This window comes from Arachis duranensis, chromosome 8 (genome assembly GCF_000817695.3).
Source record: "Arachis duranensis cultivar V14167 chromosome 8, aradu.V14167.gnm2.J7QH, whole genome shotgun sequence".
NCBI lineage: Eukaryota > Viridiplantae > Streptophyta > Magnoliopsida > Fabales > Fabaceae > Arachis > Arachis duranensis.
In genome coordinates, this window is record NC_029779.3 from 9,265,066 (window position 1) to 9,281,137 (window position 16,072).

Here is a 16,072-nt window from a genome sequence, read left to right on the forward strand (position 1 = left end):
AAAAAGAAAAAGTTTCTTATGTAGCAATGGATTCTGTAGGTGAAGAATCCGATTTAGAAACAGAAGTCAATTTGGCTGAACTTAAAAAAGGACCACATTATATTTGTTTTTACTCAGGAAAATCTCGAGGAGTGATAAATCGAGTGATTAAAAACATAAGAGTGGAAAGAAATACAATTTTGGTATTTCAAAATTGGATCAAATATTTGATGTGTTGCTTAGAGATAAACAATTAGTTTTACCTGAAGGCAGAATCTTGCTTTCGGTAAAAGATTTAAAACGAAAACCTTATTGTAAGTTTCATCAAGCAACTAGCCATTCGACTAATAATTGTGTCCGTTTCAGAGACCTGATACAAGAGGTGATCATAGTAGGTCGGTTAAAATTCTATAATATAAAGAAAGAAATGAAGGTTGATTCTGATCCTTTTGATAGTGGAGCCAGTTTTGTTGAACCATATTTCGGTGTGAAAATGGTTGGGATGTGATATGACTTTAATATGGCTTTGGGAGACTTTGAATCTAATGTTCGATCAGTCTTCCCTGGTGTAGGAAATGGATTGCTAGAATTCTTGATGCAGCAAAAACTGAAGGATCGAGACGTATCTATGTGTCCTTGATGTAATGCAGTTTTCAATGCTGAAGCAGTAGCAATCTTTGAGAAAGAGAGAATGAAAAAGGAATTGGCTCATAAAGAGGAAGAAGCTCGACAGAAGCATCCAATTCGAAGAGTAGAAGGGCAAAGTTCTATAGGCCCTCAAAGAAATGCTGCTGTGTCTTTAAGTCGTTTACAAGCCCTGAGAGTGCAGTAGATTCAAAATTGTCAGAAATTTCACAACAGAAATGCTCAGTATAGGCACAATCCATATTAGGGCCATGGTGGACCCCCTCGAGGTCATCACTCTTATTTCCGTGGCTGAGCCAGAGGGAATCAAAGGGGAAGAAGAAGAAATGGGCGCCATTTACCAAAGGTGTCTCAAGGTGACAAAGTCAAGGGAGCAACCCCTTTTGTGCTTTTGAGTGTAGTATTTCCTGCTAATGGGGAGACATTTTTGAAGGAAATCTTATTCCCTGCTAAACTTGACAAAGGCAAGGTTGTAGTAATCGCTCAAGAAGCTGCTAAGGAGAAAGAGGCTGACCTGGATGAAGAGTACTTCGAAGAGGGTAATGACGAAATGGTGAGTACTATTTCGATAATTTCGACTGAGTACTTCAGAGAGTACGAGGGGAACCCTAATGAGGATTATGATGTAGATGATGAGGAGGTTTTCTCGTTAATTCTATATAGGGATCAGCCAGGTTACTTTCAGAGATCTTCTAGAAAGCAAAAATCTCATCTCCGTCCTTTGCATGCCACCGCTGTGATGAGTGGAATTAAAGTTAACAAGGTCTTGGTCTATGGAGGTATGGCAATTAGTTTGTTGCTGGAGAGGATGCTGATGAAAGTGGAAAAGCATCATGATGATTTAACTCTGACTAATATTTCTATTACTGATTATAGTGGAGTTTCTACTCCATCGAGAGGACTAGTAACCATTGGAGTGAAAGTTGGGTCCTCTGATCGAAACACTATCTTCGTGGTGGTGTCATCGAAGGCTAGCTATAACCTTGTTGACACGTGACTGGATCCATGGAGTTGGGGTTGTACCATCTATTGTGCATCAAAGTATCCTTTTATGGACAGACGAAGGTAAACCTGAAGTGGTCAAGGCTAATTCGAATCTTTATGTTGAACAATTGCATGTCAATTTCAGGGTATATAGTCCTAAGTTGAAGCCTTTGAATGTTGACAGGGTACTTAATTCCATCAATTGTGAAGGAAGCTTTTTGACTTCAGAGGATTTCAACGTAAAGCTTTGACGTCCACAACTTGATGCTCCTCCTACTGGTTAGAATTGCTCAGCGTAAAAGGTGATTTGAAGATGTCCTTACATGGCTGACGAACAAGACGTCTCGAATTATCTAGTAACCTGAAGAAAATTTTTAAGTAGTTTTTCTTTTGTTGAAAATAAAAATGATTCTTCTGATGAGGTTGAATCATCTAGGAATGTAGTTTCATATTTTCTAGTTTGTATTACAGATTCGATTACTCTAATCAAATTTAGTCATAGTTTAAGTTCCTTTTGCTTTCCTAGTTTTAGTAATATTATCAATCAAACTGTTGTCGATATAGCAGAAGTACATTCTATTGAAAACAACTCAGTTATTGAATTGGTTGATAATAAAGTAGATTTCAGTTCCAATGAATCTATTGATTTATCTTTTGATTGCATCTATAATTTGGAACCTTTGGGTTTCGAAAAATATTCGGCAAAAGATGATGAAGTTACAAAAGGTTTTGTGTCACAAGATCCTTTGGAAGAAATTAATTTGGGATCTGTTGATAATGTTCGAATCACTTACATATGTAAGAACCTTGTGGAACCATGTCAAACTGACTAACTCAATCTTTTACATGAATTTAAATACTGTTTTGCTTGGGATTATCATGAGATGCCTGGTCTCGATCGTTCTTGTAAGACCCAGAACTTTTGAAAGGTCTTATTATGAACTAATTTCAAAACATATTTTTATTTACAGTTTTAATTTCACAAATTATTTTATTGAAGATAATTAAAGGTAGTTTTGATTAATTGAATTTGAAATAAATTAAGGTTTCCATCCAGACTTTATAATTATTGAGTATCTTTCTATTTACAAGTTAAAGTATTAGAAATTCAGAAATAACGAGAATTTTATATGATTTAATTTAAATAATTGAGATTCTAGAATTTAATACTCTAATTTTAAAAATAAAAAAATTAATTATATTATCTTATATTTTAAATTAGAATATTTATTTAAAAATAATTTGAAAGTTGATGAATAAACGTTATTTTCATATATAATTATTATTTGGTTAAATTAGGTTTTCAATTTAGTACTCTACCCTCCAATTTTACCAAATTACCTACATTAGTCATAAAATCCCTAATTTCTACTTTTTCCCCTAAATTAAACCTCAACCTTAATTTTTCCACTCACACTCTTCCTCATTCAACACACACACACACACATGGTTAGAGGGGAGGGAGGAGCAGATGGAAAAAAGAAAGAAAGAGAAGAAAGAAGATGGGAGAGGAAGGACGACACTAGTGGTTGTCACTGTCACTGCCACTGCGCCGTCATTGCGAATAGTGAGAAAGACAGAAGATCTGAGAGAGGGAGAGGAAGAGAAGCCGCGCTGCCACAGCATCATGCCTCGCCACCACTATAGCATGGGAGGACCAGGACCGAGGGAGAGAACCGCATGAGGGAAAGTTGCTACTGCCGAAGACGCGAGCTGGAGGAGCTGCGTCCTGTCATTGCCATCGCGCCAATCACTGCCACTGCCATAGATGGAGGTTGTTCCCATTGCCCTGCACACCGTCGTCATGCACATAATCGCCAGAGGACCAGAACGCGATGGAGAGGAGAAGCCGGCTCTGCCTCTGCCATTGCCACCGCGTCCAACCGCCGTCAGGTGCTCCGTCGCCTCTGTTGGAAATACGCCGCCAAGCCTCTGCCACCGGGAAACGCCACTGCCGCTGCTGAAATCCACCACCAATAAGGGTTTTGTATTTGGTTTTTTGTTCTTTTAAATTCCTAGGTTTTTATTGTCACGGCATGGTTGTGTAGTCAGGGTCATCGGGGTTTTTCATCGCCGCTGTTGCTTGAGGTTATTGACGGAGCTATTGTCGGGTCAATTTGGAGTCGTGGCTACTTCGTTTTATTATTTCAGTAAGTAATTATGTTTCGAAAACCCTCGCGTTAGTCTTATGTTGTGTTTGGTTAATGAATCTGAGGTTTGGTAACATAGGGTCGAGTTCTAGTGGTTACATGTCGCTTTTACGTTACTGAGGTTGCGGTTGCCGCTAATTTCGGGTTGATAGAAAAGGTTTCGTTGGCGCGTTTAGGTTATGGTTTCGATTTGTCAAGGTAGGAGCTTTTTCTAAAAACTCAATTTTATAATTTGGAATTGTTATAAATAGATACTGATGTGAGAAATATACTTCAGTGATTGTATAAGTCTTATGTATTGTTTGGCTGTTTCCGATGAATGTGATTGTTGATTGATTTAATTATTGATTGTTTTATTTTGTTAAACTGGTGGCTGCTGAATTGATTCTTTAAAGCTTTAAAATTGAGTTTAATTTGTAGAAAATGATTTGATTTTGAATTGATTTTCTGAATTGTTGGAACCAGCTTGATTTTGAACTATTTTGGTCTTGAACCCGTTGGAAAGGGTTGTGGAGCGGTTTTGTTGGGACCCTGGTGTGCGGAATTTAACTTCGCACAACTGAACTAGCAAGTGCACTGGGTCGTCCAAGTAATACCTGAGGTGAGTCAGGGTCGATCCCACGAGGATTGTCGGCTTGAATCAAACAGTGGTTATCTTATGAATCTTAGTTAGGCAGATAGAAAAGTTGTGTAGTTGTTTAAACGCATAAAAGCAAAATAAAGATAACGTTACTTAGTAATTGTGAATCTAATGATAAGGCTTCGGATATGCTTTGTCCTTCTGGATCAATACTTTCTTACTGTCTACTCCAACTGTGAATGATTTCTTCTATAGCAGGCTATATGTGATCAACGCTGGTTGAGAGGCTACCAATCTTCCTCTAGGCTGAACATCAGGTTTAATGCGCTGAATGAGGGTGAAGCTTCTGCAGTTCATTCTCTTGGTGATCCTACTCAAAATGCCATAAACAAGGTCATCTTCCAGATCAGAGAATGTTGCGCCTTGGTTCTAGCCCTTACCACAAAAACCCTAATCTCCCCATACCTCTATTGAACTGATATCTCGAGAAGTCCCCAACGAAGTCGTGAATTAGCCGTCTAGAGATGTATCTTCAAGCTAGTGGTTCATTGATATCTGATGAAAGATGCTCGCTGAACCCATGTAGAATAGAGATAACTTATGACTGTTCAACTCATTCATAAGGTTGAAGAACGAATATACACCTTAGGAGAGAATCAAATATGAATTAAAATAGAACAGTAATGCTTTATTGATCTATAAAACTCAGCAGAGATCCTAACCTTAACTTAGGAGGTTTAGTAGCTCATACTGTACAATGAAACTCGAAAATATGCAAAAATGTTCTATGGTGGTCGAAGATTCTAAAACAAGAGTGATCTTCTCCTATATATACTAATCTAATAACTAAGGATCACAGAAATATGATATGCTTAGGCTTGTAGTGCGAAAATTCACTTCTGGGGCCCAACTTGGTGAGTGTTTGGGCTGAGCTAAGGGTGTCTTCACGTGCTAGTATGGGTCTTTGGCGTTGAACGCCCCTTTTGGACTCCACTTTGGGCGTTGGACGCCAGCTGCTCCCTTTTGAGTGTCCAACACCAGGAAGGGAGTAAATGGCTGGCGTTGAACGCCTATTATATATTGCTAGAAAGCTCTGGATGTTAGCTTTCCATAGCCATTGAGAACACTCCATTTGGATATCTGTGGCTCCAGAAATGCTTGCTTGAATGCACAGAGGTTAGATCCTGACAGCATCTGCTACGCTTTCTTTGCCTCTGAATCAGACTTTGTCAAAACTCTCAGATTTCAGCCAGAAAATACCTGAAATCACCATAAAACACAACAGCTCATAGTAGAATCCAACACTGTGAATTTTACACTAAATCCTATGAAAATATAATAAAACTTAAATAAAACATAACATAAACTATATGAAAATGATGTCAAAAAGCATATAAAATATCTGTTCATCAGACCCGAAAAGGGTGGCAAAGTCTAAGTTTTAGGGGAGATGTTGCCGAAATTTCTATAAAATCTGAGACTTTGTTTGAACTGTTATTTAGAAAATTAAGAATTTAAGAATTATATTATTTCACTTGAATTATTTAAGAAAATAATGAATTATGTTTTGAATTGAATTATTTAAAGGAAATTGTACTTTGAATGAATAATTTCCGTTTGTGACATTTTAGAAGAAGTCAGAAAATTGGTTTTAAGAGAGAACCTGAAAGTGGTTTTGATTTAAATGGATTGGTTTCATTTTTAGTGATTAGTTTTGAATTGGATTTAGGATTTGTGATTTATATGATTCGGTTTTAAATTAAATTCTATTTTTATTTACTTAAACCAAGAAGCTATAATTTTAAGGGTTTTCAATGAATTTTAAGGAATTGAGATAGGTTGTTTGGTACACGAAATCGTGATACACAACTTCGTGCAGCTGACCAGCAAGTGCACTGGGTCGTCCAAGTAATACCTTACGTGATTAAGGGTCGAGAGAGGCAACCATGCATCGTGGACCTGGAGGCCAAGAGATACATACTCAAGCTATAGCATGTAGAACGGAAGTGGTTGTCAGGCACGCGTTCATAAGGGAGAATGATGATGAGTGTCACGGATCATCACATTCATCAGGTTGAAGTGCGAGTGAATATCTTAGAATAAGAATAAGCTTGAATTGAATAGAAGAACAATAGTACTTTGCATTAATTCATGAGGAGCAGCAGAGCTCCACACCTTAATCTATGAGGTGTAGAAACTCTACCGTTGAAAATACATAAGTGATGAAGGTCCAGGCATGGCCGAATGGCCTGTTCTCAAAACGTGATCCAGAGATCAAAAGATGATCAAAAGATAGTCTCAAACATGATCTAAAGATGAAAATACAATAGTAAAATGTCCTATTTATAATGAACTAGTAGCCTAGGGTTTACAGAAATAAGTAAATGATGCAGAAATCCACTTTCGAGGCCGACTTGGTGTGTGCCTGGACTGAGCATTCAAGCTTTTTCGTGCTTAGGCTGTTTCTAGAGTTAAACGCAAGCTTTGGTTCCAGTTTGAGCGTTTTACGCCAGAATTTTTATACTGACTTAGAACGCCAGTTTAGGCCATCAAATCTCAGGCTAAGTATGGACTATTATACATTTCTGGAAAGCCCAAGATGTCTACTTTCCAACGCAATTGAGAGCGTGGAAATTGGGCTTCTGTAGCTCCAAAAAATTTATTTCGAGTGCAGGGAGGTCAGAATCCAACAGCATCTGCAGTCCTTTTTCAGCCTTTGAATCAGATTTTTGCTCAGGTCCCTCAATTTCAGCCAGAAAATACCTGAAATCACAAAAAAATACACAAACTCATTGTAAAGTCCAGAAATATGATTTTTTCATAAAAACTAATAATTATATACTAAAAACTAACTAAATTATACTAAAAACTACCTAAAAATAATACCAAAAAGCGTATAAATTATCCGCTCATCACAACACCAAACTTAAATTGTTGCTTGTCTCCAAGCAACTAAAAACAAAATAGAATAAAAAGAAGAGAATATACAATGAATCTCACAATATCAATGAAACTTAGTCCCAATTAGATGAGCGGGGCTAGTAGCTTTTTGCTTTTGAACAGTTTTGGCATCTCACTTTATCCTTTGAAATTCAGAATGATTGGCATCTATAGGGACCCAGAATTTAGATAGTGTTATTGATTCTCCTAGTTCAGTATGTTGATTCTTGAACACAGCTACTTTATAAGTCTTGGCTGTGACCCTAAGCACTTTGTTTTCCAGTATTACCACTGGATACATAAATGCCACTGACACATAATTGGGTGAACCTTTTCATATTGTGACTCAGCTTTACTAAAGTCCCCAGTTAGAGGTATCCAGAGTTCTTAAGCACACTCTCCCAGTTAGAGGTGTCCAGAGTTCTTAAGCACACTCTTTTGGATCATGACTTTAACCACTTAGTCTCAAGCTTTTCACTTGGACCTTCATGACACAAGCACATGGATAGGGACAGCTTGACTTAGCCGCTTAGGCCTGGATTTTATTTCCTTTGGGCCCTCTTATCCATTAATGCTCAAAGCCTTGGATCCTTTTTACCCTTGCCTTTTGGTTTAAAGGGCTATTGGCTTTTTCTGCTTGCTTTTTCTTTTTCTTTCTTTTTCTTTTTCGCTATTTTTTTCTTCGCAAGCTTTGTTATTCACTGCTTTTTCTTGCTTCAAGAATCAATTTTATGATTTTTCAGATTATCAATAACATTTCTCTTTGTTCATCATTCTTTCAAGAGCCAACAATTTTAACATTCATAAACTTCACTATCAAAAATATGCACTGTTCAAGCATTCATTCAGAAAACAAAAAGTATTGCCACCACATCAAAATGATTAAACTAATTTCAAGATAAAAATTAAAATCCAAGTACTTCTTGTTCTTTTGTAATTAGGCACATTTTTCATTTAAGAGAGGTGAAGGATTCATGGAATTATTCATAGCTTTAAGGCATAGACACTAGACACTAATGATCATGTAATGAAGACACAAACATAGACAAACATAAAGCATAAAAAATTGAAAAACAGAAAAATAAGAACAAGGAGGTTAAAGAACGGGTCCACCTTAGTGATAGCGGCTAGTTCTTCCTCTTGAAGATCTTATGGAGTGCTTGAGCTCCTCAATGTCTCTTCCTTGCCTTTGCTGCTCCTCCCCCATGGCTTTTTGATCCTCTCTAATTTCATGGAGGATAATGGAGTGCTCTTGGTGAGGTCCATGAGTGGGCTCTCTTGTTTGCTCCATTTTCTTTCTAGTGATGGGCTTTTGATGCTGTTTTTTATTTTTCTTTAATTTTTCAATTTTTTTGTGACTCTACATGATCATCAACAGAGCTTCACAGATGTTCAGAGCATGATTGAAATCTGCTGTAAGGCTCTTATTCTTGTGGTCGTGGGTTCGAGCTTTAGCTTCTCTTAGCTTCCTCTTCAGAGTCCTTTCAGGTTCAGGATCAGCTTCAATAAGAATATTCTTATCCCTGTTTCTGCTCATACAAAAAAGAAGAGAACATGTAATAATAGAAATCCTCTATGTCACAGTATAGAGATTCCTTTATGTGAGTAGAAGAGAAGAAGAATAAGAATGAGGAAAGAAGGAGAAAAATTTGAACACATAGAGATGGAGAGGGTTCGAATTTTTTTGATGAGTGAAGAAGGAGTGTTAGCAATTAAATAAAATAAATAGAAAGAAATGAGAGAGAGAATTCGAAAATTAAATAAAAGAAAAGAAAAAAATTATTTTTTTTATTTTAATTATAAGTTAAAATTCGAAAATATTAGAAGAAATAAAATAAAATTAGAATTTAAAACAATTAGTTAATAAAAAAATTTTTTGAAAAAGAGGAAGGTGATTTTCGAAAATAAGAAGTGAAAGAAATAGTTAGATGGTTTTGAAAAAGATAAGAAATAGTAAATTTTGAAAAGATAAGAAGTTAGAAAAAGATTTTGAAATTAAAATTTCTAAAAGATATGATTTGAAAAAGATATGATTGAAAAGATATTATTGAAATTTATTTTTAAAAAGGATATGATTGAAAAGATATGATTGAAGAAGAAATTAAAAAGATTTGATTTTTGAAATTAAAGTTGATTACTTGGCTAACAAGAAACTAAAAAGATATGATTCTAAAATTTAAGGATTGAACCTTTCTTAACTAGAAAGTAACAAACTTGAAATTTTTGAATCAAATTCTTAAATGTTAGTAATAATTTCGAAAATAAAAGATAAAATTAAGAAAAAGATTTTTGAAAATTAATTTTAAAGAATTTTTGAAAATAATAAAAGGAAAAAGAAAAGATTTGATTTTGAAAAAGATTTGAAAAGATAAATTTTGAAATTGAAATTTTGACTTGACTAACAAAAAACAACCAAATTTTAAAATTTTTTGACTAAGTCAACCCAAAGATTTCGAAAATTATGAGTAATTGAAGGAAAAGATATTTTTTATTTTTGAATTTTAATGTGGAAAGAGAAAAACAACAAAATGACTCAAGACATAAAAATTTTGGATCAAAACAAATAATGCATGCAAGAACACTTTAAATGTCAAGATAAACACCAAGAATACTTTGAAAATCATGATGAACATCAAGAACATATTTTTTTGAAAATTTTTAAGAAAAGAAAGACATGCAAGACACCAAACTTAAAAATTTTTAATGTTTAGACTCTAAGAATTCAAAAATGCATATGAAAAATAAGAAAAGATACAAAACAAGAAAATTTAAAGATCAAACAAGGAGACTTACCAAGAACAACTTGAAGATCATGAACATGAGTTTTCAAAAAATTTTTGTGAAAAATAAAAATATGCAATTGACACCAAACTTAAAAATTGACTCTAGACTCAAACAAGAAATAATTTTTTTTAGTTTTATGATTTTATTAAAAAATTTTTGTATTTTTCAAAATTATTTTGGAAAATGAAAATAAAGAAATTCAAAATTTTTAATAGGAATTCTAGGAATCATGCAATGTTAGTCTAAAGCTTCGGTCCAAAAATTTAGACATGGCTTAATAGCCAGCCAAGCTTCATGTGAAAGCTTCAGTCCAAAAGATTAGACATTGGCCAGATGGCCAGCCAAGTTTTAGCAGAACATTCTATACAACAGCTATGTGTGTAACAGCCAAATTGATTGGAATCAACTAACACGCTTTTGCATTGATAAGTGGAAGCCTCAGTCCAAAAGAATTAGACATGGCTTTACAGCCAGCCAGGCTTCAACATATCATCATGAAACTCTAGAATTCATTCTTAAAAATTCTGAAGAACAAAATAAAATTTTTTTATTTTTATTTATTTTTTCGAAAATGAAAAGTAAAAAGCTTAAACATAAAATAAAATTACCCAATCTAAGCAACAAGATGAACCGTCAGTTGTCCAAACTCGAATGATCCCCGGCAACGGTGCCAAAAACTTGGTACACGAATCGTGATACACAACATCGTGCAGCTGACCAGCAAGTGCACTGGGTCGTCCAAGTAATACCTTACGTGAGTAAGGGTCGATCCCACGGAGATTGTCGGCTTGAAACAAGCTATGGTCATCTTGTAAATCTCAGTCAAGCGGATTCAAATGGTTATGAAGCTTTGATAATAAAAAGATAAATAAACATAAAATAAAGATAGAGATACTTATGTAATTCATTGGTGGGAATTTCAGATAAGCGTATGGAGATGCGTTATTCTTTCTGAATCTCTGCTTTCCTACTACCTTCATTCAATCATTCATACTCCTTTCCATGGCAAGCTGTATATAGGTGGATCACCGTCGTCAATGGCTACCATCCATCCTCTCAGTGAAAAAGGTCTGGCTACGGGTTACGTAGGGCTAATCATCTGTCGGTTCTCGATCGTGTCGCAATAAGATCCAATGATCCTTTTGCGCACTGTCACTGCACGCAGCACTCGCGGGTTTGAAACTCGTCACAGTCATCCCATCCCAGATCCTACTCGGAATACCACAGACAAGGTTTTGACTTTTCGAATCTCAAGAATACTGCCAATTGATTCTAGCTTATACCATGAAGACTCTAATCTCACGAAATGGAAGGCTCTGTTGTCAAGAGAGGCAACCATGCATCGTGGACTAGGAGGCCAAGAGATACATACTCAAGCTATAGCATGTAGAACGGAAGTGGTTGTCAGGCACGCGTTCATAAGGGAGAATGATGATGAGTGTCACGAATCATCACATTCATCAGGTTGAAGTGTGAGTGAATATCTTAGAATAAGAATAAGCTTGAATTGAATAGAAGAATAATAGTACTTTGCATTAATTCATGAGGAGCAGCAGAGCTCCACACCTTAATCTATGAGGTGTAGAAACTCCACCGTTGAAAATACATAACTGATGAAGGTCCAGGCATGGCCGAATGGCCAGCCCCCAAAACATGATCCAGAGATCAAAAGATGATCAAAAGATAGTCTCAAAAATGACCTAAAGATGAAAATACAATGGTAAAAGGTCCTATTTATAATGAACTAGTAGCCTAGGGTTTACATTAATAAGTAAATGATACAGAAATCCACTTTCGGGGTCCACTTGGTGTGTGCTGGGCTGAGCATTGAATTCTTTTCATGCTTAGGCTGTTTCTGGAGTTAAACGCCAGCTTTGGTGCCAGTTTGGGCGTTTAACTCCAATTCTGGTGCCAGTTTGGGCGTTTTACGCCAGAATTTTTATGCTGAGTTGGAACGCCAGTTTGGGCCATCAAATCTCGGGAAAAGTATAGACTATTATATATTGCTGGAAAGCCCAAGATGTTTAATTTCCAACACAATTGAGATCGCGCCAATTGGATTTCTGTAGCTCCAGAAAATTTATTTCAAGTGCTGAGAGGTCAGAATCCAACAGCATCTGCAGTCCTTTTTCAGCCTCTGGATCAGATTTTTGCTCAGGTCCCTCAATTTCAGCCAGAAAATACCTGAAATCACAAAAAAATACACAAACTCATAGTAAAGTCTAGAAATATAATTTTTGCATAAAAACTAATAATTATATACTAAAAACTAACTAAATCATACTAAAAACTACCTAAAAATAATGCCAAAAAACGTATAAATTATCCGCTCATCATTGTTCTCCCCTAAAATTTTGAGTCTCTTGTGTTAAATTTGATTACCAAATCCTTATTTAGAATGAATGATTTTGATGACTTTTGGAAGATATTTATATTTGATATGATTTTGAAGTTGTTTGGAGTTTCAGAGAATATTACCAAAAGTGGTTTGGTTTTAAACAAAATTGATTCAAGAAAATGTGACTCTTGGCAAGATGTGAACTGAGTATGTTTTGTTTTTGAAAGAAAATGAGCCAAGAATGATTTTGAAATTGGATAAGATGAGCTTGGTTTTGATTGAGGCGCGATTTGTAAGGCGCAAGAGTGTGCATGGCACTATATCCCTAACGTGGCAGATTCTCTGCAGCAGGAGTGTGCAGGGCGCTATATCCCTGGGATGAAATTATAATTGATAACCTGTCTTGTCAATGAGTGTGTAGGGCACTATATCCCAGGCGTGGCAGATTCTCTACCATAAGAGTGAGCCGGGCATATCCCTGGCATGCGCATGATATGATAGTGTGTAGGGCACTATATCCCGGGCATGGCAGGAAGGGCTACATCTGAAAGAATGTGTCGGGTTGGCAATTAAACCAACAATATGATATCACAGCCAATAGGATAGACATTCATCATATGCATCTATTTGACATTGTTTGGGCGTGCATATTGTAATTGGTTTGCTTATGTGAATAATTATGTTTAACTTCTATTGCTATACTTGATGTAACTACTTTGATTGTGTTTGAACCTCTCTACTTGTGTTTGTGATTGAAATTGGTTGAATTGTGGTGGATTGGATGTTGATTGAGTTGTTTGGGCCTGAGGCTGTGTTTGATTATGTGCTAGACCTGAGGCCGTGATTGGTTTGTGTTTGAGGTCTAGTCATGTATGAAAGATCAAATTGGTTTAGCATAGACTTAATGAACCTATACTTGGATCAACTTGCTTATTCATACTGTATAGGAAACTTTTAATATTTGATACAACAGGAAAAAGTTTTGGATTTTGAAGAATAAACGGATTTTCTATATTAAAAAGGATTTGAGTTTTGAATGTAAATCTTTGGTTTTTGAAACAATACATAAGGCGAACAACGGTCACTGTATTCTGAAAACAGTTTTATTTTACGTATCTTATTAAAGCAATTCTGTAACCCTATAGTGAGAACCAACGAGGACGATGTTCTCACTCCCCTTTAGGTGTTTCCTTTTTAGGGTTTGGACGAAGAAGTCACGAAAAGTTTATTTCGTTTCTGTTTATATGATGTATTGTATTATTTTAGATATTATTTTTTTTCCCTCGCCTTTATCTTTACACTTTTTGTAAGAGGGATAGGATTTGTATTATGTAATGCTTGTAAGTTAATATTATATAAATATATATACATATTCTTGTTAAATGTTGTATATGGTTTGGTAAGTATGTATTTATGTTTTCAACTAAGACTTTCAAAAGGTTATATGGTTTTAAGTTTTAGCCAAGCTCCTATCTTAGTATTAAATATATTTAGAGTCATCGTAATATCCAGGCTATCAGAGTGGCGCAGCCGGAAGAGTGACATTCTGATAGTGAGGTTGTTACAGTTCTCTTGTGGAACATCGATTAGCACTAAAACCATTTGCTCGACCAGTAAAGCAATCGCCTCGACGATTTGCTCCTAAAATTAACCAAAAGATTAAAGAAGAAATCGAACGTTTGATTATAGCAAAGTTTATTTGAACTGCACATTACGTGGAATGGGTCTCGAACATTGTTCCAGTAATGAAGAAGAATAAAAAATTGAGAGTATGTATTGATTTTTGAGATTTGAACAATGCTACTCCGAAAGATGAAAATTTTATGCCCATAGCAGATATGTTAATTGATTCTGCCGTGGGTAATGAAATCCTGACTTTTATGGATGGATACTCAGGATATAACCAGATTTTCATTGTAGAGGATGATGTGTCCAAAGCTGCTTTTTGATGCCCTAAAGCATTCGAGACATATGAATGGGTGGTTATGCCATTCGGTCTAAAGAATACCGGTGCGACATATCAACGTGCCATGAATACTATTTTTCATGTGTTTATTGGAAAATCTATGGAGGTTTATATCGATGATGTCATGGTTGATTCAAGTTCCATAAATCAATATTTCGATTGTTTGAGGCAGGCGTTTGAAACAATGCAGAAAAAAAGATTAAATATGAATCCTTTGAAATGTGCATTTGGTGTGTCTATAGGGAACTTTTTAGGGTTTGTAGTTCACAAGAAGGAGATTCTATTGATAAAACAAGGCTAACACAATCCTAGAGTTACCTCTTTCTAAGTCAAAAAAGAAAGTGCAATCTTTTCAGGTCGAACTAAAGCTTAAAGATGAAACACAGTTTATATGGATAGAGGAGCACCAGGAGGCTTTCGAGTCGATTAAAGCTTATTTGTCCAAGGCGCCAGTAATGGCGACTGTTCGTCCTTGTAAGCCTTTGAAATTATATATTGCAGCATCAATGAATACTATTAGATATATGTTGGCTCAAGATGATGAGGAAGGATATGAACGAGCTATTTATTACCTTAGTAGGGTGTTAACTGATATCAAAATAAGGTATTCACCCATTGAAAAGTTGTGTGTATCTCTGTATTATGCTTGCACGAAATTAAAGTGCTATATGGTTGCAAAAACTGTGAATGTGATTGCACAAACTGACTTAGTTAAATATATGTTATCATATCCTACGCTAAGAAGCCGATTAGGGAAATGGATGTTGACTATGACAGAAGTTGATTTACAACATATTCCGGCTAGAGCTGTGAAAGGCCAGGTCATTGCGGATTTTCTGGTGGAACATTCGAATAATCCCAATTACCAAGGGGCAAATATGATCGATATGCTAGTTTATTGTTGGAAGTTATATTTCGATGGCTCGAAGCATAAGGAAGGTGTTGGAATACGAATTTTATTTATCTCACCAGAAGGTATTCCATCAGAGTTTCTCTTCGAATTGAAATATCCTTGTTCGAATAACATGGCTAAATATGAGTCTTTAGTATTGGGTCTCAAAATTTTGGTTGGTAAAGGGGAATTAAATCGCTAATGAGTTGGCCCAAATTGCATTGAGATACAAAGTATTCTCTGAAATGCTAGAAAAGTTGGCAAGGGTTCATCAAATTTTGGTGCCCATTGATAAAAGAGAGGCTTTGACCTTAGATGAATGGGATGCTGATAATTGGAGAAAGCTGATTGCTGAATATCTAAAATATCCTAGTATTCGATTTGATAGGAAAGTAAAGTTGAAAGCAATGAATTTTGTATTAATGACTGATGAGTTGTATAGGAAAGACATTGATGGAAGTTTTTCTAGATGTTTAAGTCAATTAGATAAAGATATCACTTTGGGAGAGGTTCATAGAGGTATATGCATTGTCCATCAGGCTGGAATGAAAATGAAGTGGGTACTTCGAAGAGATCATGTTTATTATGGCATGACCTTTCTGAGATTGGGATTTGGATCTGATTGGAGTAATACACCCACCTTCGTCGAGGAATCATAAGTTCCTTTTGGTGGCAATTGATTATTTCACGAAGTGGGTTGAAGCCGTTCCTTTAGTGGAGGCTAGGCAAAATGAAATTATAGACTTCATCGAGGATTATATAATTCATTGATTTGGGATTCCCGAAACTCTAAGCACTGATCAGGGAACTATGT